Raw genomic sequence first — 25046 nt, 5'->3', positions numbered from 1 at the left:
AATTGATTTACAACTGATTTTTACAGCAACCTGTGAGCTATGTGTTGCAGATAACTTCATTGTTGCCATATTAAAATGAGAAAACAGACACAAAAATTGGTTGCCCCATGGTCACACACATATTACTTAAGTTGAATTTCAATTCATATCTTCTTGAGTTAAGGTTAATCATTTTATTAATTTCCCCATATTGCCTTTCTAATATCTTCATCTATGTTTCAGGGATTATTTAGTAAGGACCAGTTATGTTCAAGGCACCATGATAGGTGCTGGGGATACAAAGATATATAAATATGGTCCACATCTTTGAAAAGCTTATATTCTGGGGGCAGAGCCAAGATGGCGGAGAAGACACACGATTTTGTGAGCTCCCTTATTCCCTCAATACCAATTAGTTAAATTAGTCTCAAAAATAACGCTGGACTGATAAAAACCACAAGGACTGGAAGCACGACTTACCTGCTGAAGAGAATTTATCAGTTCCCAGGGGAGGAAAAAAAAAGGCTCGCAGAGACAGGGTGAGGTGCTAGCACACTGCACCAATAGGGCTAGGGAGAACTCTGGGATCAGAGAAGCCACTGAGATAGAAGAGTCTGGCACAGGCTGATAGCTCTTCTCTGCTTATAAAACAGCAGCCCAGAAGAAAAATCAAGCCACTTTAAAATATAAAGCCAGATCCTAAAACCACCCCAACCCAGAAGTGACCTAACAGATCCCGGCACGGCCGTGAAGCCTCCATCTGTAGTCCAGGACTTTACATTGGGGGTAGTTAAGAGCTTGAAAAGCGGGGACACAGCCCAAGGCAACATATAATTCACATAATGCCTGGCTTGGCTGGAGGCTGTGGAACTCAGCTACAGAAGTCCCAGAGAAGCAGAACCTTTGAAATAGGGACCACAGTTTCTGGGCAGACACTTCCATTTTGAGCACAGGGGCCTTTCACATCAGCTGCTGATATCCACACCCCACAGCAAGCATTGGCTGGGCTTTGTGTCGCCTTTACCGTGCAGTCTTAAACCTCAGGAAAGTCTCTACAACACACAGCAGGGTCCTTCACTGGGCAACCCTCATAGCACAGCCCCAGCCATACTAATCACCCCTGAGGCACTTCCAGGGAAGGGAAGGTGAACTCTCTCCCAGAGCTCTATCTTAGCTCAGGCATAGGAGCTGCTGCATCAATCTAGTCTGGGAGGAAGCTATAAAGAAATAAATAAATAATTTCTTACCCCAAGAACTGACCCCAAAAGATTTTTTAAATATGAGTAGAAAGCAAAAAAGAACCATTGATTCATTCTACACAGAGAAAGAGGGGGTATCCAACCCCGAGGAAGTTAATAACAGAGAGTCAGCAGATAACAACCTAAAGGGGAACGATACCTGCCCCCCATCACATAACTCTCTCCTAGAAGAGACTATTAAAAAATTAAGAGAGTTTGAAGAAAAATGGGGAAAGGAAAGAGAAGCTATGGTAAAGAATAGCAACATTCTGAAATTTGAGTTGGAAAAAATATTCATAGGAGATTCAGGGAAACAAAATTTGTGAATTAGAAAAGGTTTAAAAAATCTCAGGAAAGTAGAATTCCTGAATTGGAAAAGATAAAAAAGTCTCAAGAAAACAGGATTTCTGAATTGGAAAAAGAAAATAATTCTCTAAAAAAAAAAAAAAAAAAAAAAAAAATTAGGGAAATGGAAAAAAATTCAATAGAGCAAAATAATTCATTTAAAAACTCAATTGGACATATACAAAAACAACTAAAAACTGTGAATGAAGAAAATAACTCCTTAAAAATCAGGATGGAACAAATAGAAATGAATGATTCATTGAGAACCCAGAATCAGTCAAACAAAACAAAACAAAAAAAAAAAAAAAAAAAAAAAAAAAAGGAAAGCTGGAGAATAACGTCAAATACTTACTGGGAAAATCTATAGACCTGGAAAATAGATCTAGGAGAGATAATCTGAGGATCATTGGACTTCCCGAGAACTATGACCAAAAAAAGAGCCTAGATTCTATTTTACAGGAAATCATCAAAGAGAACTGTCCAGAGATACTAGAAACAGAAGGGAAAATAGGCATGGAAAGAATTCATTGAACTTCTTCTGAAATAGACCCTAAAAAAAGAACCAGACTTAAACAAAAAATTTGATCTACATCCACAAGACTGAAGAGAAACAGAAAAAGGTACAGAGAACCCTTGAGAACTGTATCTCTGTTGTAGATATATAGAAAGTCCGCATGGATAATTTGATTTTACTGATATAAAAAAAAGGGGGGGAGTAGTAAAGGGAAGGGAGTAGTATCAGAAAAAGGAGAAGGAGTGATAAAAAGAGGGAAACTACATCCCAGGAAGAGGCATAGAAAATATACCATATCTGAGGGAATTTAGAGAGGGGGAGAAATATTGTTTGAATCTTACTCTCATCAGAAGAGACTCAAAGAGTAAATAATTGACATATTTCTTTGTCAGAGAATTCTCTCTCACCTCAATAAAAGGGGGGAGAGGAAAAGGGAAAAAGAAAAGGGGACTAAGGGAAGGGACATGGAGGGAGGGGGGAGGGATACTAAAAAAAAGAGAGGGCTGCACATCATAAGTGGGGTCTATAAATTAAATATCGGGGAAGGGGTTCATTGGGGACAAGGGAAAAAGCATATTCTGTGGATAATATGATGGCAGGAAATACAGAATTAGTCATTTTAAGTGTAAATATGAATGGGATGTACTCTCCCATCAAATGGAGACAGATAGCAGACTGGATCAAAAGTCAGAACCCTACAATATGTTGTCTACAGGAAACACACTTAAAGCAGGGAGATACATACAGAGTAAAGGTAAAAGGTTGGAACAGAGCCTATTATGCTTCATGTAAAGCCAAAAAAGCAGGGGTAGCCATCCTTATTTCAGATCAAGCAAAAGCAGAAGTTGATCTAATTAAAAGAGATAAGGAAGGAAACTATATCCTGCTGAAAGGTAGCATAAATAATGAAGCCACATGAATACTAAACATATATGCACCAAGTGGTATAGCATCTAACTTTCTAAAGGAAAAGTTAAGAGAATTGCAAGAAGAAATAGACAATAAAACTGTAATAGTGGTAGATCTCAACCTTGCACTCTCAGATTTAGACAAATCAAACCACAACACAAATAAGAAAGAAATGAAAAAATTAAATAGAACATTAGAAAAACTATAATATCTGAGGAAAAAGATGTCCCATATAATAGGACTCTTTCAAAGCATGGAAGAAATAGAACCTGTTTTTGAACTTCATAGAATCAAAAGAATTGGAATTAGGCCAAATGCATTCCATGAAAATAGAATCATGTAAAGAAATAGACAGATTATAATAGAATAAATTTAGTGAACTATGAATAGACTTGATAATTGTATAAAGTATGAAAAGAGGAGCAATGTGACGATCAATTGGTTACACATTGTGAAGGTCATTGAAGTTTAAGATGAACATCTTATTCCTAATTAAGCAGACAATGGGAATTTATCAAAGGAATTTGAGTAGGAAAATGATATGATAAAGATTTATGAAAGTTCTTTCTAAGCAAGAAGTTTAAAAACTAGGTATTAAAGGCATCATTATCAGCATTTGCAATTAAGAAGTGGTTTTAATTAAAGATATGAGAACTTAGAAAATATTAATAGTATGGCTGTCTAGTCTTCTTGCAAAATATGGATATATTCAGATAGTTTAAACATTTTACTTCTATGTTTTTCTGAAGAAAATCATACCTTTAAAGATAAAGAAGTTAATCACATTTTACTCAAAGTAAGAATTAAAATACAATTTTTATTTATTTTACTATTCATCTAAATTGTAACTTATTTCAATTTTGCAAAACTATTCTAAAAATAAAATTGTATAGTTCTAATGCATACTATCCCAGGGCTATAAAATCAGTTTGGTCAATTCGGAGGGAAAAAGAGAAAGAAAAAAGAACCAATAAGAACAGTTTACTTTTTCTTCACTTAATAAGTGAACATTTCAGTTATATAAATTTGATTGAAATCATACAATCAAAATCTATGTCCAATTACTGATTATTCAAATTGAGACCATGTATATATTTTTAGAGTAATATAAGAAAAATTGCTAAGGGGTATTTGGAGGGTTCCAAAAGTAGGCCTTGATTCTCTGCAACAAATACATTCCCCAGTACTCTTTTAGCCCTTCTTTTCTTTTCTTTTTTTTTTTTCCTTAGACATTTGGGGTTACATAACTTGCCCAGGGTCACACAGCTAGTAAGTGTTTAGTATCTGAGACCTGATTTGAACTCAGGTCCTCCTGACTTCAGAGCTGGTACTCTAGCCACTGCACCACCTAGCTGCCCTTAGCCCTTTTTTTTCAATAAGTATGTTGATAAAGGAAAACCACTATGAATTGTTTAATAGAAGAAAATGTAAGCCCCAAAAAAGGAAACTTAGAATTAGCCAGAGTCCTATCAATTTACACAGATTATACATTGCCTGAGAATAAGCTTGATAAGCTTGCAAACTGAAATAATATCAGTGCTATGACCTTTTCTTTTTTTTAAATTAATTTTATAATTATAACATTTTTTACAACATTATCCCTTGTACTCCCTCCTGTTCCGAATTTTTCCCTATACTTCCCTCTACCGCCCCCCCCAGATGGCAGGCATTCCCATACATATTAAATATGTTATAGTATATCCTAGGTACAATATATATGTGCAGAACCGAATTTTGTTGTTGTTATTGTTGTTGCAAAGGAAGAATTGGATTCAGAAGGTGAAAATAACTTGGGGAGAAAAACAAAAAATGCTAACAGTTTACACTCATTTTCCAGTGTTCCTTTTCTGGGTATAGCTGATTCTGTCCATCATTGATCAATTGGAATTGGATTAGCTCTTCTCTATGGTGAAGATATCCACTTCCATCAGAATATATCCTCATACAGTATCATTGTTGAAGTGTATAATGATCTCCTAGTTCTGCTTGTTTCACTCAGCATCAGATCATGTAAGTCTCTCCAAACCTCTCTGTATTCATCCTGTTGGTCATTTCTTACAGAACAATAATATTCCATAATATTCATATACCATAATTTACCCAACCATTTTCCAATTGATGGACATCTGCTGTTAACTCTTGTTCAGAGAAGTGACTATCCAGACAACCTGAGTTCTCACCTAGTAATCCTAACAGACATCCATTCATTTTCCAGTTTCTAGCCACTACAAAAAGGCTGCCACAAACATTTTGGCACATACAGGTCCATTTCCCTTCTTTAGTATTTCCTTTGGATATAAGCCCAGTAGTAGCACTGCTGGATCAAAGATTATGCACAGTTTGATAACTTTTTGGGCATACTTCCAGATTGCTCTCCATAATGGTTGGATTCTTTCACAACTCCACCAACAATGCATCAGTGTCCAAGTTTATCTACATCCCCTCCAACGTTCATCATTTTTTGTTCTTGTCATCTTAGCCAATCTGATAGGTGTGTAGTGGTATCTCAGAGTTGTCTTCATTTGCATTTCTCTGATCAATAGTGATTTGGAACACTCTTTCATATGAGTCGATATAGTTTCAATTTCATCATCTGAAAATTGTCTGTTCATATCCTTTGACCACTTATCAATTGGAGAATGGCTTGATTTCTTATAAATTAAAGTCAATTCTCTGTATGTTTTGGAGATGAGGCCTTTATCAGAACATTTAACTTTAAAAATTTTTTCCCAATTTGATACTTCCCTTCTAATCTTGTTTGCATTAGTTTTGTTTGTGCAAAAGCTTTTTTATTTGATGTAATCAAAATTTTCTATTTTCTGATCAATAATCATCTCTAGTTATCCTTTGGACAAAAATTCCTTCCTTCTCCACAAGTCTGAGAGGTAAACTATCCTATGTTCTTCTAATTTATTTATGATCTCATTCTTTATGACTAAATCTGGGATCCATTTTGATCTTATCTTAGTATGTGGTGTTAAAGGTGTGTCCATGCCTAGTTTCTACTGTACTTATTTCCAATTTTCCTAGCAGTTTTTGTTAAATAATGAATTGTTATCCCAGAAGTTGGGATCTTTGGGTTTGTCAAACACTAGATTGCTATTTTTATTCACTATCTTGCCCTGTGAAGCTAACCTATAACACTCATAAACTAGTCTATTTCTTAGCCAATACCAAATGGTTTTGGTGACTGCTGCTTTATAATATAGTTCTAGATCAGGTACAGCTAGACCACCTTCATTTATTTTATTTATTTATTTAATTTTTTTCATTACTTACCTTGAAATTCTTGACCTTTTGTTCTTCCATATGAATTTTGTTGTTATTTTTTCTAGGTCATTAAAATAGTTTCTTGGGAGTCTGATTGGTATAGCACTAAATAAATAGATTAGTTTAGGGAGTATTGTCATCTTAACTATATTTGCTCGGCCTATCCAAGAGCACTCAATGTCTTTCCAATTATTTAAATCTGACTTTATTTTTGTGGCAAGTGTTTTGTAATTTTGCTCATGTAATTCCTAACTTGTCTTTGGTAGATATATTTCCAAATATTTTATACTATCGACCATTATTTTGAATGGAATTTCTCTTTGTATCTCTTGCTGTTGGATTGTGTTGGTAATGTATAAAAATGCTGAGGATTTATGTGTATTTATTTTGTATCCTACAACTTTGCTAAAGTTCTGAATTATTTCTAGTAGCTTTTTAGCAGAGTCTTTGGGGTTCTCTAAGTATACCATCATGTCATCTGCAAAGAGTGATAGTTTGATATCCTCATTACCTACTCTAATTCCTTTAATCTCTTTCTTGGCTCTTATTGCCAAGGCTAGCATTTCTAGTACAATGTTGAATAGTAATGGTGATAGTGGGCAACATTGTTTCACTCCTGATCTAACTGGGAAAGGTTCCAGTTTATCACTATTACACATGATGTTTACTGATGGTTTTAAATATATGCTCCTTATTATTTTAAGGAATAATCCATTTATTCCTATACTCTCAAGTGTTTTTAGTAGGAATGGATATTGGGTTTTATCAAATGCTTTTTCTGCATCTATTGAGATGATCATTTTTTTTTTTTTTTGTTAATTTGGTTATTGATATAGTCGATTATGCTAATAGTTTTCCTAATATTGAACCAGCCCTGTATTCCTGGTATATATTCCACTTGGTCATAGTGTATTATCCTGGGCATGATTTTCTGTAGTCTTTTTGCTAATATTTTATTTAAGATTTTAGCATCAATATTCATTAGGGAGATTGGTCTATAATTTTCTTTCTCAGTTTTCAGCCTGCCTGGTTTAGGTATCAGTACCATATCTGTGTCATAAAAGGAATTTGGTAGGATTCCTTCAATCCCTATTTTTTCAAATAGTTTATATAGCATTGGAGTTAGTTGTTCTTTAAATGTTTGGTAGAATTCACATGTAAATCCATCTGGTCCTAGGGATTTTTTCTTAGAGAGTTGGTTAATAGCTTGTTCTATTTCTTTTTCTGAAATGGGACTATTTTAGACTATTTACTTCTTCCTCTATTAATATGGGCAAGCTATATTTTTGAAGATATTCTTCCATTTCATTTAAGTTATTGAATTTATTAGCATAAAGTTGAGCAAAGTAGCTCCTAACAATTGTTCTAATTTCCTCTTCATTAGTTGTGAGTTCTCCCTTTTCGTTTTCAAGACTATCAATTTGCTTTTCCTCTTTCCTTTTTTTAATCAAATTTACTAAGGGTTTGTCTATTTTGTTGGTTTTTCATAGAACCAACTCTTAGTTTTATTAATTCAATAGGTTTTTTTTTTGTTGTTGTTGTTTTTTTTTTTTTTTTTTTTTACTTTCAGTTTTATTAATCTCACCTTTTATTTTTAGAATTTCAAGTTTCGTGTTTGTCCCACACATTTTGGTATGATGTATCATTATTGTCTTTTTCTTGGGTGAAGTTATTAATTATGTCTATTATTTGCTGTTTTACCCAATCATTGTTTAGTATAAGATTATTTAGTTTCCAATATTTTTTGGTCTATTTTCCCCTGCCTTTTTATTAAATGTAAGAGGTTGCCCCCTCCCCCCTCTGGTCCAGGCTGTGTGAGCTGCCTGTCTCGCTCTGGCTGCCTGCCCTCAGTCTGAGCCCAGCCTGTTAGTCCCCTATCCCAAGCAAACACAGACCTTCTCTGGCTAATTTCAAGGATGTCTTCTGTTGGTGCTTATTTGTGGGTTTCTTTTCTGGTCAAGTATTAATTATTAATTCTGAGGTTTGTCATGAAGTAAGTCCTGAGAGAAAATGCGGAGCTCAATCAACTGTCTGTCTCCATGCCACCGTCTTTGCCGGAAGTCCTGCTATGACATTTTCTAAGTCTAATTGGAAAGAATAAGATATTTATACTTTTTTTTTTTTTTTCAATGAAAGGAGAAAAAACAAGGAAATGAGAAATTCCAGGAGTTAGAGCTGTGTGGACCCTTTGATCACAAATCAGAAAGCACTTGTGATGATAAGTAGTTACATTCTAATGGGGTCTATAACCCAAAAAAGAAAAGAATACATTTCCTTTCAAAAGTGGTACTTAAATGCTAATTAATAGCAGTGGAAAACAGGAGGGAACAAACTCTGGCAACTTTTCGCTATAGCTCTATTGATTATTATCTCAAGTAAGACATAGTTTAAGTCTTTATTCCCATGAGAGTGTTTTTGCTCAGTTATTTCTACATAATAGTAAGACATTTTTTGGTTGGATTTTAAAAAGTTATTTATTAATGATAGTGTAGTGGACAGTGTACCATACTTATTAACATTAAAAAGATCTGAATTTGAATTCTGCCTTATTAACTTCATGATTCAAGTCATGTCAACTATATAACTTAGTTTCCTAAAATGTAAAATGAAAGGGCAGACATTCTCCACATACCTTCCAGGTTGATTAAGATTACAGGAAAATATAATGATAAATTTTAAAGGTAATGAATATAGGAAAACTGGGACATTAATGTATTGTGGGTAATGTGAAATGATCCAATCATTCTGGAGAGAAATTTGGACCTATGTGCAAAGGACTATAAATTGTGCATACCTTTTGATTTAGCCACTACTGGGTTTGTATCACAAAGAGAAAATTAAAAATAGGACAAGGACCTACATGTGTAAAAATGTTTTTAGCAACTTTTTATGTAGTGGCAAGGAATTGGAAAGTTGAGATGATGCCCATTAGTAGGGAATGGTTGAATAAGTTATAGTTTATGCATGTAATGTAATACTATTGTTCTATAAGAAATGACGAGCATTCTGATTTCAGAGAAGCCTGGAAATACTAGCATGAACTAAATGTGAATGAAGTGAGCAAGAGAACATTGTACACAGTAGTAAGTAGCAAGAGTGTATGACGATCAACTATGCTGGACTTAAGATCTTTGAAATATAGTGATCCTAGACAATTCCTAAAGAATTAGATGGAAAATGCTATTTACATCTAGAAAAAAGTACTATGAAAACTGAATGCAGATTATAGCATACTATTTTCACCCTTTTGCTTTGTTTTATTTTTTCTATCTCATGGTTTTTCCCTTTTGTTCTGATTTTTCTTTCTCAATATGATTAATAAGGAAATATGTTAAAAGTATTGTATACATATAACTTGTATCAGACTGTTTGCTGTCTTAAAAATAAAGGAGTTAAAGAAGGGGAAAAATTGAAATCTTATAAATATGAATGTTGCAAGCGATCTTTACATGTAATTGGAAAAATAAAATATTATTTAAAAAAAGGTTTACATATAATTGGGGAAAATAAAATACTAAGTAATGTTTAAAATTTAAAAAAATTCAATTGAGAAGAGTTTCCAAGTCAAATAAAACACTATTTGCCTTTCCTTATAGTCCCTATTGGTAACAATAGTGACCCTCATTTCATAAATTAAAAAAAAAAATATTCTCTTTCCACAGTGTGCTACAGAATTCTTTCAAGAATCATAGTTTTACCTGATGGCCTGGATTCTCTTTGGAATGTAAATATATTTTGGGCCTTTTAATAAAGAAAAATATCTTTCCTTTCTGACTGTAAGAGTCTGAATCACTAATTTCTAAGTAATATGTTGATCAGAAACTTTGTAGGCAATGGTCTTCTTTTTCCAAGGAACATTCCCAAATCAGGTTATCCTCTTCTCTATTGATGAATACTAATTTTATAATTTTTCAGTTTGACAAATATTAACTTGGAGTAATCCATGAAGCTACACTGATTGTGAAATCATCTTTCACATAAAAAACTATGTTGTAGAAATGTGAAGTCTAAGAAATTGAAATCCTTTTCTGTCCCCAACAAATCCTTATGTTGGAAATTGGGAATATTGTAATATCAATCATGAATTATCCTATCAGGGCCAAGTTATTTCCAAAATATAACCTTCTAAGGGCCACTCTTAGTAATTTTTTTTTTTCTTTAGATCAAATGAGAAAATACAGATCTACCTTGGTCATGTGCTTCTGTCACAAGTCACCATCAACTGCTCTCAAAAGAAAGATACAGAGGAAAAGATGAAAAGATAATAAAGACTAAAGGGGACTAAGAGTAACCTATTGCAGAAATGACGATCTTTAAAGAAGTATCCATCTTTTTCAGTTCTAGACAATTTTTTTTAAAGAAAATCACTGAAAATGAAAGTTATTTATACTCTCTCCACAAGATAAAATATTTATGTCATACTAAATAAAGGGAAAGGCATGCTTTTGTGATCAAATTTCCTAACAGGAATATTTGCTTATTCTATGTGTGAAGGTTAACTCTCTTGATTGATCTTTTTACTATGTTAATCACAGTGTAAGTTTATATCATTCCTCCTTTTTAGTAATTATACATTTTTCTAAAAATTTCCACTCACAGTGAAAGACTGTTCTGAATGAGGTCATGCATATGTTTGGTTTGTTACCAACACCCATCCATCATCTGTTGCAGTGATAATAGCTTCAAAAATAGTGGTAGCAGCTGTTACCCAGTACTTCTGATGAGCTTCTGTACAGCCCCTTCCTATTGTATGCAAATTGCAAACAAATGTCAAAATCTTTACTAGATTTTCAAGGTCTGGCTCAAGTTCCATGTCTTATATGAATGTCTGGCCACACATCTATCTATATCTTCCTTTTGTGATGTCCTTTGATACTTAACTGCTGCTAGCATTCATTTTGGAACTTTCTGTGCTATATTCTGTAAACCTGTCCTTTTATAGGTATATAATTTGCCCTTTAAATGACACCATAAATTTCTTGATAATATAGGTTGACTTTTTTGTTGCTGATTAACCAGCAACTCTTAGCATCATACTTCATTCCTTCAACAAATACCTACTCCATAAATACAGAAGTACATTGATTATATCCATGAAAAATTTCAGTCTACTTAGGACTGCATATATCTACATTCTATTTGAGATGGAGTCAAATATTTGCTGAATATGTGTGTGGCCTGGAGAAAAGACAACCCAGAAGGTTACCCAGTTATTGTCTTTTTTTTTTTTCCTGAGGCAATTGGGGTCAAGTGACTTGTCCAGGGTCACATAGCTAGGGAGTATTAAGTGTCTGAGGCCAAATTTGAACTTGGGTCCTCCTGACTTCAGGCCTGGTACTCTATCCACTGCACCACCTAGCTGCCACCCAGTTGCCCCTTACTATCTTTATATAATTTAATCAACTATCACTTTAAATAGGAATTAGCATTGGTCTGCTTGAGGACAAACTAGGAACAATATGTATAATTTACAAATCCAAATTTAGCCTTAACATTAAGGAAAATTGGGGTGATTTGTTGAAGGAATGAAGTATGATGCTAAGAGTTGCTGGTTAATCAGCAACAAAAAAGTCAACCTATATTATCAAGAAAGTTATGGTGTCATTTAAAGGGCAAATTATATACCTATAAAAGGACAGGTTGATATTTCTGGCCATCTTCCTTTATTGAGAGTCCCAAAAAAGCTGAATAATTGATTACTTTTTTTGATAAGTTGTAGGAAAAGTTCTTTTGTAAAAGATGTATTGGGCTGGTTGATCTTTGAGGTTACTTCCAACTATATATATATACATATATATATAATTCCAATTTTGTGATTCTATGTTCTCTTCTACAACTATACTATACTCCTAGTTAGCTTTCTCTTTGAATTGGTAATCCTATTTATCTTTAGTACCTTAGTTGCACAGTAGCTAAAATAATAGACTTTGAGTCAAAAGGATTGGAGTTCAGTGTATCTTAGACAATAGTTGTATGGACTGGGCAAGTCATTTAACTTCACTCAATCCCATTTTCCTCATCTGCAAAATGATGGGATCAAGTGATACAACATATTTAAAGTATTTTGTCAACCATGAAGCACACTAAATGGTTCTGATTGAGGATGATGGTAAGACACACTTACTTGTCCCTGTGCTTGTCATCTCAAGGTATCAGGTCAATTTTAATTTTAAAAAAATCTATTTTACTCATGCTAAAAGTCCTCAACTTGTTCATAAAGATCTGGTTATTTAAATTGAACTATATTTTGTATATGAACAAAGATAGGCACAAAATGTGTATCTTCATAACAGATAAAGAATGTTGTTTCTATTTTTATAAGCAGTCAGAATCTAGCATAAACAATGGTTTTAAAGAGTAAAGAATACATTTTTCCCATCATAAATTATCTATAACCACACTTCCAAAAACTTAAGCTTTTTGAAGTAATCAGAATGAAGCCTCATTGATTTCTGGGAAGCACTAAGACTAAAAATGGAAATTAAAGATTTTATCCTCAATACCCTGCTCTAACCCAAGACTGAATATGTGTTATAAATCCAAAAGTGTTCATGTTCTTTTTCCTCTCATCTTATTTGGAGCAAAGATAAAGGGGTTGTTTAATAATTTGAGAAGGATTTTTTTGTTTCTTCAAACAGAGAAGAGGGGGATAAAATATATTTTTATGTCTAGGAAATTAGATTCTACAAGATAAGTTTAGAAGGGCCTATTTAACTTAGTGGTAAATAAGGAAAGATGTCATCAAATTACTAGATTAGACTCATGGAACATTATTGATGGCTTGACACAACAGGATAAAACTGAGGGATATACTCTGAAAATAGATATATAGAAATTGTGTTAGATAAGGCACAGCCATCCAAAGGTGGATGAATTAATGCTTGACTTTTGACATTAAGCTAATTTTCCATGGATCTTTTATGAGAGCTTCAGGAAACACCACCACCATCACCACTACCACTACCACTTAAGTACCAGAATCTATCCAGTATGTAACCATGGGATAGTGACTTCACCTTTCTATCACAAAACCTTTCTCTGTAAAAATGGAATGAATAGTTGTAACAACTTTCTGACAGAATCACACAATTTCAGTATTAGAAGTTACCTTATTAGTGATTTAGTTCAACCAAAAAATGTACAAGTATCCACTCTAGAATATCTAAAACAACTGGTTAACTATCTTTTCTTGAGACATTCAATGAGTGTGACCCATTAATATTAAAGAAATCTATCTACATTTTAACAATTAAAAAAAAATCAACATTAAATTTCTCTGCTCACCCCATGAATTATTATAAAACTAAATAGATTAGGTTTGATTTATCTTCTCTTGCATATATAAATGTTTCAAGTACTGAAAGATAATGATCACTTCACCTATGAATTATTCTATTCTCCAAATTAAGCATTATCCATTTTTTTTTAAACTGATACTCACATATGTTTCCTTGTCCAGTTTTAGCAATAGACACTGATTTCATTGAGGGGGAAATGACTCTAGTTTATATAGATTACATATAGATAATGATTTCTCTATCATTCCCTACATTTACTTTAATAGATGGATATCTCTCAGTTAGTGTTGTCTTTTTAACATTCTAAATTTATAAGTTGTGAAAACTAAATTTACCATATTTTGATTAACTGTTTTTGTGAAAATGGAAATATATTACTAGGTATTCATGGAAGTGTAAATGGCAAGTAGGCAGGATGTATTCTCCCCCAACAAGATTTCCCTTAAGCTTCTTCTAACAAAGTGTGAGTGTAGTTAGGTGGTGATTTTCTTTTTTGAGTAACTTAGACCTGGCAGCATGAGGACAACTTGGAGAAAGTGAACAAGACAGATATTGAATAGTGCCAGCTTTGAGGCAGTACATAATAAGCATATCCTCAAATAGTTGATGACAATGTTAAATGATATTGGTAAAAGTTCAAGTCGCTGGGAAGCTTCTACTCTGGATACTGCTTGACAAGATAACATAGAACTCTTACTGTTTGAATCTGGATGGATAAAAGAGTCTGAAAGTATGTAAAGATATTTAAATTTAGATCACTGTTTTCCATATTATTGCCAAGAATATCATCAGAGATTTGTTGAGTGTTCTCCTAAAGTTTAAGTTACAAAAGTAATTTTACTCTCTAACATGCCAGTAACCATGATTACAAAGGAAATAGATTAGTCAACATGATTTGTTCTATGTAAAGATAGGCTTTCTCTTTGTGATCCCTTTGTCTTTCATCGATGCTGAATATCCATGATTGCTAAGATTCTTAGGTTATTAGTAGAATATAAAAATATCCTAAGAAAATTTTTAATTGTGTAAGACTAATTTATGAATATGATAGTATAGGGATAATTTAGGGAAGGGAAAATGATATAGGAAGCATTATTTCAAAATTTAATTCCAAGACTTATACTGCTTGAGCAAGGAATACTCATATGGGTACTGGAACAGTTCACAAGCCCCTTGGACAGATAAATTCCAAGTTGTCCTATTTCTTTTAGTGACTCTGAAAGCAGTGTTAGCTTCAGGCCTCTTGGAGGGTCCAAAGACTACATGGTGACCTGTTGGAGACTTGCTCTATTATTTATTTCTGCAAATTCAACAAGCTAGGACAGAGATCTCACTCCAAATTTCCCCTCAGAATACCTTCAGTCTTCTGACCATTTTTGTGAATATTTTTATACTACCTTTCTCTTTGAAATTTATTAATCACTTTTTAGTTGGATGTCCTTTAAAATTATTATTGGGTTTGTCATAGAAATGTGGCTGCTGAGGACTATTAGTATAAGTAAAGCCTCAGAAGATAAATATTACTTCAATGCAAGTGATCCAAAATCAGATAGAAGAAATGAACCAAAATACAAATTCAGGGGGTGAACCTGTTATTCTTCTGATATAGATTTCATGGTGAATAATCTCCCTATCCCATTCTATACATCTTATTGTTTCATTAGACTATGTATTCCATTAAAGAAAAAAATTATATCTTATCTATAATTTGTATTTTCCCCAATATCTAAAGTAGATATCTGCACACTTTAGATATTTAATGTTTGTTGAATTTAAAGTTATTCAATCACTTTTGGAAAGAATCTCATTAGATTCTAAGTCCAGACCTGTCCCATTCTTTCTCTCCTTTATGATCTTATCTAGGAGATTATCTTCCTTTTAAATTACATGAATAAATAAAATTATAATGAATATATAATTGTACACAAATACCCATGCATCACATTCTTTGCTCCCCTCTTCTTTATTAGATTGTCTCCTTGAAAATAGAATCATGCTTTGCGTCCCCAACTCTGCCTGGTACATAGCAAGCACTAAGGAGGACTAGCACCTTTAGTATGAGCATTTGCTGAGCTTTTTACAATGCTGTTTTTCCCTTTTTGGTAACCATCTACCACTCAACTCTCATCTGAGGCTCCAAAAATCTGTTGCATATACAGAGGCTGCATCTTTACAGATGAGCTAAGCCAGATTGAGGGTAACTGATAGACCTCAAACCATTCAGTAAATTAGAGGATATCTACTCTAAGCATATTGAAGAAATGCCCCAGCAAATGGCTGGATAACAATTTGTTCTAATGGTCTTAAAGATAGCTAAAGAAGGAACTGTAAGGCACTTAGAGCTTGGTTACTCATCAAAGATGCTACAATCATTCAGTTTTTTTTTTTTTTTTTTTTTCTGTCATCTTGATTTTTGTCTTTCCATTGGACTTACATTAGTTGGAAAGCAAAAGTGATGTTGATGATTGTACAACTCTGCCTCACTAACATTCAATTCATATGCAAGATATCACCTCATCATGTTGCCAATCCTTTTTGAAAACAAAAAATGAACAACAGCAAGAACTAAATATTTGATTGACTAATCTTACCCAATTCAAGAATACTATTTATATCATATTTACAATATCCCATATGTGATATAAAATCCATAGTTGACTTCACTAAGAAGTCAATGTCAGATTAATATCCTATCCTTTTTAAAACAAGGTTAGTAATCTGGTAGATGAGGAAAATTTTATATAATTTAAATGAGTGTTTATTTTACATTTTTATTAACTTTAATTTAAATACATACACACATATTTCTTCATATTCCATACACAGTAGGACACAAAAAGTGGATTTGAGATTGTAGATAAAATAATAAATTTCAATTTTATGTCATTTCACTGAAAAACAAAACATAAAATTCCCTATATGAATTATACAAAATGTGTCTAACATTCAATTTTTTCTAGGTAATCCTATTGCTAATCCCTCCACTTTACTGCCCGTCCCCCCCAAAAAAATCAAAGGCATTTAAAAAAGGATACCTTTAAAATGCATAAGTACAGTCAAGCAAGTGTAATTGACACACAATCCTTTTGAAAATATTACTGTCTTTCTGTGACTTGAGCATTGGTCTCTATCAAGCATTTACTCTGTAGCAAACAACATGTGATAATGATTACATTTGTGTCATGTTAAAATATAGGGACACAAATGTATTCGTTATCACTTCCTTTTTTGGATAGTCACTAATGTATCAACCAATGTATAATGTTTCCACAAATCAAACTTGCTGGCCTAGGGTTTTCTGAATCTATTTTCATCCAATAAGAAATGATTGTGTAAATGTGTTGGTGGAGGAATGAAAGAACAGGACAATGGGATTACAATTTTGTCATTATTGTGTTTTTTAGATCCTTCATAGTACTTTATACTTTGTCACATGGTACTAAAAGTGATAACACAATTACATCCACTATTTCATTTAATATCTAAAGATTTAATTAGCTTGACTCAAGATGACTTGAAATATCAAGGTAAAGTAGATGTTCTCTTAATATTTTCTTACATGAATCATGTGTCAATTCCCTATTGGCTACTTTTGCAGACTGATTGCACTATCCTAGAGATCTATCATCAATCAATCTATCATCTATCTATCTATCTATATTTATCTATCTATCCATCCTTAGTTTTCTTTCCTAGGTCAATTATATTCTTAGTTTTATCTCTATTTACATTGTTCTTATAGTATATCTTATGACTTTTTATTTACTTTCTGTTTCCTGAACCTATATTTTAAAATCTACACTAAAAGATGAATTTCCTAATAGTATGGCAAAAACAGGCATTGACCAACATCTATCCCAAAATAATGTTAAAACGGCTTCATTACTTAGACATAAAGGATGATACTGTAAGCAAATTAGGAAAACAAGGGATAGTTTACCTCTCAGGTATATGGAAAAGGAAGGAATTTTTGACCAAATAAGAAGTAGAGAACAGTATGAAATGCAAAATGGATAATTTCAATTAAAGTAAGTTGAATTTTTTTTTTACCCAAACAAAACCAATACAGCCCAGATTAGATGGGAAGCAGAAAACTGGAGGAAAAGTTTTACATCCAAGGGTTCTAATGAAGGTTTTATTTAAAAAAAAATAGAACTGATTCAGAATATAAGACACTTTCCAACTGATAAATAATCAAAGGATATGAACAGATAATTTTCAGATGAAGAAATTAAAAACCATTTCTAGTCATATGAAAAAAAATATAAATAACTATTGATCAGAGAAATGCTAATTAACAGAACTCTGAAGTATCACTACATACCTCTCAGATTGGCTAACATGACTGTAAAAGACAATGATAAATGTTGGAGAAGATGTGGGAAAACTGAGATACTAATACATTGTTGGTGGAGTTATGAACTGATGCAACCATTCTGAAGAGCTATTTGGAACAATGCTCAAAGGGCTATCAAAGTGCATATTCCCTTGAATCCAGCAGTGTATCTTATGGGTTGATATCCCAAAGAGATCATAAAAAAGGGGAAAGGAGCCAAATGTGCAAAAATGTTCATAGCAGTCCTTTTTATAGTGTCAAAGAAATGGAAGTTGAGTGGATGCCCATCAGCTGGAGAATGGCTGAATAAGTTATGCTATGTCAATGTTGTGGAATGTTATTGCTGTATAAGAAATGATTAGCAAAATGATTATAAAAAGACCTGGGAAGACCTAGATGCTAAGTGAAGTGAATAGAAACAAGAAAATATTGTACACAGCAATAACCATATTATGTAATGATCAATTCTGATGGATGTGGTTCTTTTCAAAAATGAGGTGACAGGCCAATTTACTTGTGATGGAGAGCATTATCTACAACTAGAAAAAGGACTGAGGAACTGAATGATGATCACAATATAGTATTTTTTACCATTTTTGTTTTTATTTGCTTGCTTTTTTTCCTTCCTTATTTTTTTTCTTTTTTTGATCTGATTTTTCTTGTGCAGCATGATAAATGTATACATATACATACATACGTATATATATATATATACATATACATATATGTATATACGTATATGTATGTATGTATATATATATATATATATATATATATATATATATATATATATATATATATATATATATATATATATATATATATAGTAGAATTGCACATGTTTAACACATATTGGATTATTTGATTTTTTGGGATAGAATTTGGGGGAAGGAAGGGAGAAAAATTTGGAACACAGTTTTGAAAGGGTGATTGTTGTTGAAAATTATCTTTAGATACATTTAAAAATAAAAAGCTATTATTCTTTAAAAAGATGAGTTTCCTTTTTTCCACATCTCTCTTTAAAATATTGTTCTTTTCCTTCACATTTTCCCTCTCCATTTATTCACAATTTATTTTTTGAACATTTCTCCTTGTTTGTAGTAGAAACTCTCTAACAGAATCGTAACTTTTTTTTTTTTTTTTTTTTTTTTTTAAAGCGCAAATAGTAAGGAGCTATCAATTCTCCCTCATTGTTCTCCAAGGATCTCATGCTTTTCAATCCAGTGCCACTTTCATTTTATTTATAAGATTTCAAGCAAATTTATTCTTATCATTTCTTCTTTAGGTATACTTCGTTCCTGGTAGTGAGACTGTATTACAATTTTCTATTTTATTCTATTCTCTCAGTAATGAACATTTGAATTCCATTATTGGGTACTATTACCTAAGTCTACTTTCTATTTTTCACTAAATATATATACATTTATACATGTGTGTATTGAGAAAAATCCATATTATATTGTAGCTAATTATTAATTTGTGATCAACGCTTTTCCTTTAATTTCTGTTAAACTCAACACAAAAGGTTAGATAGTCCCTAAACAGCATGAGTGAATGATGAGATTACTCCTAGTCCCCATGACAATGTTCCTTAACGAGGTTGGAAAATCTAATTTTCTGTTCAGGCTATAAACAGAATCTAGTCTGGATAAGACTTTGCTTGGAGAAAGAAGCCCCTATTCTTGATCCCCTCCATTTGAGTTTAGGGCAACTCAATCCATCAGGGAGGAAATTAGCTAAAAAGATCCACATAGAAGTGACTTCCCCTGAAGATGCTTCTTGAGGTTGCTAATTTCTCATGATTAAGCCATGACTATCTTAAAAGCTCCTTCTGAGTTTAAAATTCTATGCTTCTGGCTAACAGAAGGCGCCAAAAAGAGTTTCTTAAAGGCAGGTTTTAAATTCATTTAAATTAACATAAAGATTATTTTAATTAGTATATTCATTCAAATGATAATAGTACATACAATATTATTAAATTTCCTGGTAATAGTTTGTTGTCTTATATTAAGATTATTTTTATAGTTGATTAGTTTAGCATTGTTCCCAGCCTTCTCCCCCACTAATAGCAGAAAGAATCAGTCATATTGGAGTGTATGCCAAACATGGGGGTTTAAATGAGATTTTAAATTATAGGTGTTTTTCCTACATTAGTGCACATAAAAATTCAATTAAATAATTTCATGGGCATCTATTAAGTACCAGCTATGGGCAAAATACAATTCTAGACATTAAGGATATGAAAAAAATTGAGAAAAAATATTCCCTTCTTCAAAGATCTTAGATTCTACTGGAAGATGATGCATTCTATTAGATACTTTAGAGTTTTATAGCATTTTTCAACTACAACATCCAGATGCTTTTTTTTTTTTTTTTTTTTTCCTTCTGTGGCTGGGGTTAAGTGACTTGCCCAGGCTCACACAGTTAGGAAGTGTTAAGTGTCTGTAACCAGATTTGAACTCAGTTCCTCCTGAATTCAAGGCTGGTGCTCTATCCATTGTGCCACCTACCTGTCCCTGCATCCAGATATTTTATAGAACTACCACAGACTACTGACTCAATGATATGACTACATGAGTCAGTATGTATTTTGTGCCAGAAAGTTAACAGATATGGGAATAGAGAGGAAAATTGGAAATTTTTTTTTTAAAGAGAAAAAGGGAAAAAAAATAAAAATAAAGTAGAAAAGAATAATAAACAGATTGTGGCCCTTTGTCTGTATAGTCCATTATATTTCATGGATTCATAGAGACTTAGAACTGGTGCAGATCTTGGAGATCTCTAGCCTTGCTCTACTCCTTACCTATTATTTTAGAGATAAGGAAATTGAGTTCCATACCACATTTGATTAGCATGTTAATGGCACTAATGTCAAAGGCAGTCATACATGCTTCTTTTAAAAATAAATAAATAAATAAAATGTAACATAGAAGAAATATTTTGGGACAGAAAGATCATTGTGGAACCTTTAACATTATTCCATTACTTCAGGATTCATAAGGCTTAACTATTTATTTGGTTAACACACCAATTTCTTATTCTTATATCACTGGTACTTAATTTGCATTTTGTCTCTTACAATAAAAGTTTAAAACTCTGGAACTGATGAGAGATAGGAGAGACATTGGTGAAGGATCAATCAGCATAGTGGGCCCATATCAAAGCAGAATTTCAATAGCTCAAAAGAAATGTGAGATGCACAAAATTAAGAACTCTCCTTTCCAAATGTTCAAATGGACTTGACTTGTTTTAAAAACTTCAGAGGTCATATTAGTTTGATCAAACATAGCTGGGCATAATGTACCTTGACTCCAATACAGTGTTGTTACTCTGGTCCTCTTCAAGAACAAAAAAGAACAACCTGTAAAATGTTATTCATGTTATTCCTTAAATATTCTTTTTTTTTGTTATTAAGGCAAAAGTGAGCCTCAGACAAAATCAAGAACAATACCTAACTTAATCTAAGACTATTAATTATCAGTGACCCAAACCCTTACCCTCTGGTCCCTCAGATAACATTTCATTTTTGTCCTTGAATTTCTCTGTGTTTGACATCATGAGGAGCACTTAGTAAGTGTTTGATGAATAACTGATGACTGAGTAACTCAGGCCCGTCCTTTGACTGCCTCTAGTTACACAAAGGTTGTCCCTATCCTACACTGAAGAATTTTATCCCATCACAACAGTATGTGCATTAGTGGAAATAAGAAAATATGCTAGTCACAGACACACTAGTCCAGCAGACATATAAAATCATTCAAAAAGATACTTGAAAAAGGAATCCCAGATGCAATAAGGATGAAATCTTTTAGTGTCCAAAGCACAACTTAACTCCAGCTGTAGTTTCTGCCCTGCAAAGGAAACTTTTCAGTCAGAAGTCAGAGACTGGGAATAGGGAGATCCAATCATATCACACTAGGCCTGCCTGCTGGTTTGAATTTGAGTTTAGAAATTGCCTTTGTCATTATATCCAGTGAGAATTAATGATTATCAGATATATGTGTTTATCTTCTGCCTGTCTGTGTTGTTAACTGCTCCAAAGCTCCCTCTGGAAATCTTGAACTGCAAAGATAGACAGGTAGGGAGAATAAAATCATTTTTGAAAAAAAATTGATTTCTTCTTCACTAACCAAAACAATCAATTATGCATAATGAGTCTCATCACAAGCTGTTCAGATAAAGGAGAGTTTACTGGATTTCTGTTATGTCCTTGTTCTGTTTGCTTTCCTAGCAGTGAAGTCTTATAACCTAATAAATAACCTAAGAGTTACTGCTTCATACTTTTTAGTGTTTGCAAGGCTCATTATTTATGTAAATTATTCTTCACTGTTATAATTGTTTTCAAGTGTTTTATGAAGGATCACATTATGCATAAATTTGATTAGTTATTTTATTATCCACTTTCTCACCCATATTTCCTGAAGTTATTTTAAGAAATGCCCATTCTTGATTGTAAACTATCAATTATTGGGGCAGGGATGAATCTTAATTATACTTCTTATTTGATAACTAAATTTTATAAAGAAGAAGAGTTGTTTGACCAACCAACAAATAACCCCCTTGGTTTAGGATGAAAATAAAAAAGAGACAAAAATGTTAACATTGTCCAGTTTTAATCTTCTTTTTATATTAATTGTTTATACCTTGTTATGAATTTTATATAGGAACTAAAAGATTTATTCAAGGTTCTGCATAGCAGTGATGAAAACCTGCATATACATTTAGGGGTAAATATTCCTCAAATACCTAACTGAAGGACATATGTTAATTATTTCAACAAGAAATAAAAATCATATTAATAATCTAATAGGTTAAGTCAGAGAAAGCAGACACAGACTCATTATTATATTTTCTTTTCAAGAAAAAAAAGATTCTGAAATCCAAGTGACTGCTTTTTTTATGATTCCAAAAATGCATCAATTTTGGAAAATAGCATTGATAAAATATAGTTAAATTCTTGGGGAGATGGTAGGAATTACACCTATTAAAAATTAAAGCTACATATTTTGGGCTAAACACTTGTTCATTGAATTACATTCATTTTCTTTTTTATCATAATTCCTGAGGACTAAAACATATTGGGTCCCCCTTTTTGGTGCAGTCATAAATGGCAAATGAATAGCAATATTCAATTTGAAAGCTGAAATTTGAAAGCTTGGCTTCATGCCAAGATTATACTATAGTTGGTCCACTAAGTTTTATCATAATCTCATGTTCAAAGTTTATCTTTTGATTGTATGTTTTATTTTTCCTAATTTTCATATATGATAAAATTTCTATCAGGTATATTTTAATTGCTTAATAAATATAATTTTTAAATGATAAAAATAAGCTCCATTATTTAGTATCTACTATGTGCCAGGTACTTTGCAAATAGTATCTTGTTTGATCCTAACAACAATCCTGAGAGACAGGTGTTATCATTATTATGGCTGCTTTACAGAGGAAAGTAAAGTAAGCAGAAATTAAATGCTTTGCTCAGACTCTAAGTATCTAGTAAGTGTCTGAGGCTGTATTTGAACTTGTGTTTTCCTCATTCCAGGGCAAAGACTGAACCACTAAGCTGCTTCTTAATGTGAATATTAGTTATACATTTAGCATCTCCCTTAGTAGGTAAAAATTGTCCTTAGATTGAACAAAGAAGAAAATTTAATACTAATCTTTGGTGTAAAAATGGTAAAAGTTTTATTTTTAAAATGGAAATCTCAGTGATATGATGTGCTATTAATTCTGACCTTGGAGTCAGAAAGACAACTGCACAAATCTGCTCTATGACTGGCAGAAATCATTTGAATTTTCACAGCCTAAAGCAAATATTGAAAGAGTATGAGTTGTAGCAAATACATTATCACCTTTGGTTTGAGAATTTTTTTCCTTTTTTAAATTATTATACTTTTTTTTATTAACAGTACATATACATGGGTAATTTTTTACAACATTATCCATTGCATTCACTTTTGTTCTGACTTTTCCCTTCCCTCCCTCCATCCCCTCCCCTAGATGACAGGTGGTATTATACATGTTATATATGTTATAGTATATCTTAGATACAATATATGTGTGTAGAACTGAACAGTTCTCTTGTCGCACAGGAAGAATTGGATTCAGAAGGTAAAAATAACCTGGGAAGAAAAACAAGAATACAAACAATTTCCACTCATTTCCCAGTGTTCCTTTTCTGGGTGTAGCTGATTCTGTCCATCATTGATAAATTAGAACTGAATTAGATCTTCTCTTTGTCAAAGATATCCATTTCCATCAGAATACATCCTCATATAGTATTGTTGTTGAAATGTATAATGATCTCCTGGTTCTGGTCATTTCACTCAGCATCAGTTCATGTAAGTCTTTCCAAAAAGGCTCTCTATATTCATTTTCTGGTCATTTCTTACATAATAATATTCCATAACATTCATATACCACACTTTACCCAACCATTATGCAATTGATGGGCATCCAATCATTTTCCAGTTTCCAGCCACTACAAAAAGAGCTGCCACAAATGTTTTGGAACATACAGCCCCTTTTCCCTTCTTTTATATTTCTTTGAGATATGAACTGAGTAGTAGCACTGGTGGATCAAAGGGTATGCACAATTTGATAGCTTTTGGGGCATAATTCAAGATTGCTCTCCACAATGGTTGGATTGGTTCACAACTCCACCAACAATGCATCAGTGTCCCAGTTTTCCCACATCCCTTTCAACATTCATCATTATTTTTTTCTGTTGTCTTAGCCAATCTGACAGGTGTGTAGTGGTATCTCAGAGTTGTCTTAATTTACATTTCTCTATCAATAGTGATTTAGAACATCCTTTCATATGAGTAGAAATGGTTTCAATTTCATCATCTGAGAATTGTTCATATCCTTTGACCATTTATCAATTGGAGAATGGCTTAAATTTCTTATAAATTAGAGTCAATTCTCTATATATTTTGGAAATAAGACCTTTATTAGAACCTTTAATTGTAAACATGTTTTCCCAGTTCATTGCTTCCCTTCTAATCTTGTTTGCATTAGTTTTGTTTGCACAAAAGTTAATTTTTTTTTAACTTGATATAATCAAAATTTTCTATTTTGTGATCAATAATGATTTCTAGTTCTCCTTTGGTCATAAATTCCTTCCTCCTCCACAGGTCTGAGAGGTAGAATATACT

General features: G+C 32.6%; 1 pseudogene; it reads right to left on the bottom strand.

Annotated features, from left to right (window-relative positions):
- The window catches only part of LOC141540601 (kinetochore-associated protein DSN1 homolog pseudogene), a 31998-nt pseudogene extending 20930 nt beyond the window's left edge, over positions 1 to 11068 (bottom strand).
- Between the last annotated feature and the right edge of the window lie 13978 nt (positions 11069 to 25046).

This window comes from Sminthopsis crassicaudata, chromosome 4 (genome assembly GCF_048593235.1).
Source record: "Sminthopsis crassicaudata isolate SCR6 chromosome 4, ASM4859323v1, whole genome shotgun sequence".
NCBI lineage: Eukaryota > Metazoa > Chordata > Mammalia > Dasyuromorphia > Dasyuridae > Sminthopsis > Sminthopsis crassicaudata.
The sequence above is the reverse complement of the archived record's forward strand: the minus strand, read 5'-3'. Positions and strand labels throughout refer to the sequence as shown.